Genomic DNA, 2,117 nt, shown 5'->3' with positions numbered 1-2,117 from the left:
GGTTGCGGGAGGGGCGCTGGTCAGCTCGCCAAGCGGGCTGCCGAGGGGTGGGCGGTGAACTCCCCCTGCCCGCAGTCCCCAGCTCCTCCGAGCGCCGCCACTTAAGTACACTTTGTGGCTGCTGTTTAAGCACCCCTAGTTTCCCCTTCCGACAAACCGGCTACCCTAAGCAACTCCTAAGGGCAACTGTGGCGCGGCCCCTGTCTGGGACCGGTGACCGCGTCCGCCGGGGAGGCTTGACGCGCTCTTACCTTGTGCCGGGCCCGGGGCTCCGCGCTGCGTAGCCCTGCAGGGCTCTGGAGGCACGTCGTCCGGGTTGGGGACACTAGCCGTGGACTCTGGAACTAACTGCTCTGTGCCTTGGTTTCCTTGGCCGTAAAAGCGGCTCAAGTTCTAGTCTCCCATCGCTGTGTATTCCGGGTGGTGAGCACACGGTGCAAGACACAGATGATGTGTTACAGATTCGCGCACTTGAGACCTACATAATGTTATTAACCAATGTCATCCCAATACATCAAAAACTGTTTTAATGCCTTTGAAAATACGACTTGGTTTTCTGGGTTGTTATGAGTAACAAGAATGGATACACTTCCATTGTTTAGGGCCATGCCTGGCACGTGGTTCAGGGTGTCAATAAATATGGCTGTGGCTCAGCGGATGCCAGTTTTAACACCACCGACCAAAATCCCAAAGTCTACGGCCATGCCACCCTGAACAAACCCGATCCCATCTGATCTCAGAAGCTAAGCAGGGTTGGGCCTGGTTAGCACTTGGATGAGAGACCACCTAGGAAGACCAGGTGCTATAGGCGTTTAAAAAAAAAACCAAAACGATGTGGTGGGCACTACTGTTTCATCTCCAGTTTACGGAGAGGGCACTGAAGCTGGCAATCGCGGGCTTTCTGAATTTGCATGGTCAGGGCAGAGCCTGCTCGCTTGGGGGGGGGTTCTGAAATCCCCCTCCTAATTATTAATGCCGAAGACTGTACCAAGAAGCCCCTCAGCAGACTGTAATATTTTTTTCCTTGGAGCGCGGGGAAGTTATGGCAACCATAAAATTCGTACCATAATAAAATCGCATTTCATAAACTAGCAATCCCTATCACTTATGCTGCATTTTCCTTACACATGCTGAATTTTACAGGCCGGACTCAGAGAAGTTGGACACGGCCCAGATGTGGCAAAGTTGGCCGGGGACTCCCTAAATCGGGACTCCAAGTTCTCTCTGAACTTGGTTTAAATCAGCCATCATCTTGTCAGAAAGTCCCTCAGGCCACCTGATTGAAATAGGACAGCCATGGTCCTCAAGCCCTTTACTTTGGTACGTTCACACTCATCACTGGTATATGTTTGCTTTTTAACTTTTCGTCTACACTGCACCTGAGACCGAGGATGTCTCCCTTTTGTTTGTGCTGCATTTCCCGCTCCTAGAACACTGCCTGGACATCGCAGGCACTCAGTAAACAAGCATCGAATAACTACGATTTCTCTTCCTGAGCTGCAGGAACAGCACAGCTGCTGTAGAAAACCAAGTGAGATTTGGGCAGGTTGAGGGCAGTCCCAGAGAGGAAAACACAATTCTGCTCAACCACATCATGACCATCAGTGTTTCTCATGTCAAAATTCAACCGGGGACATTTTTTTTTTTTTTCAATTACACTTGACATTCAACATTATTTTATGTTCGTGTCAGGTGTACAGCATAGCGGTTAGACATTCCTATAACTTACGAAGTGCTCCCCCGATTAGTTTCAACTGCGTCAATTTTAAGGATCGAATTGGCTTTATGGAAAGAGCCGTGAACTGGGCAGCATCTCACCTGGTAGGAAGGAGCTCCGCCCAGCTGTAGAAAAGTCAGCCTGAGGCGACAGAAGGGGCCACCTATCTGGCAGACTGTCTTACTAGTGCTGACCAGGTCATTCCAGTTCATTCTCTGTCAACTGGTTAGAAGTCACAGTTCTGGGAAGCCGGAAACTGCCATTCAGTTAAATATTAAATCTCGTTTGCTGACCTGGGTCCCTAGCATGAATAAGTTCATCTTGGGCCCGTTGTCCCTTTTTAAACAATCCCTCCCACCTTTATCTTCTTTGGTAACTCACTGGAATTTTCTCGCTCTCG

General features: G+C 49.9%; 1 pseudogene; it reads left to right on the top strand.

Moving 5' to 3' along the window:
* The first annotated feature begins 692 nt into the window (after positions 1–692).
* LOC111729670 lies at positions 693–811 on the top strand (annotated as a pseudogene).
* The last annotated feature ends 1,306 nt before the right edge of the window (positions 812–2,117 follow it).

Source organism: Pteropus vampyrus, unplaced genomic scaffold (assembly GCF_000151845.1).
Source record: "Pteropus vampyrus isolate Shadow unplaced genomic scaffold, Pvam_2.0 Scaffold274, whole genome shotgun sequence".
Lineage (NCBI taxonomy): Eukaryota > Metazoa > Chordata > Mammalia > Chiroptera > Pteropodidae > Pteropus > Pteropus vampyrus.
The sequence above is the reverse complement of the archived record's forward strand: the minus strand, read 5'-3'. Positions and strand labels throughout refer to the sequence as shown.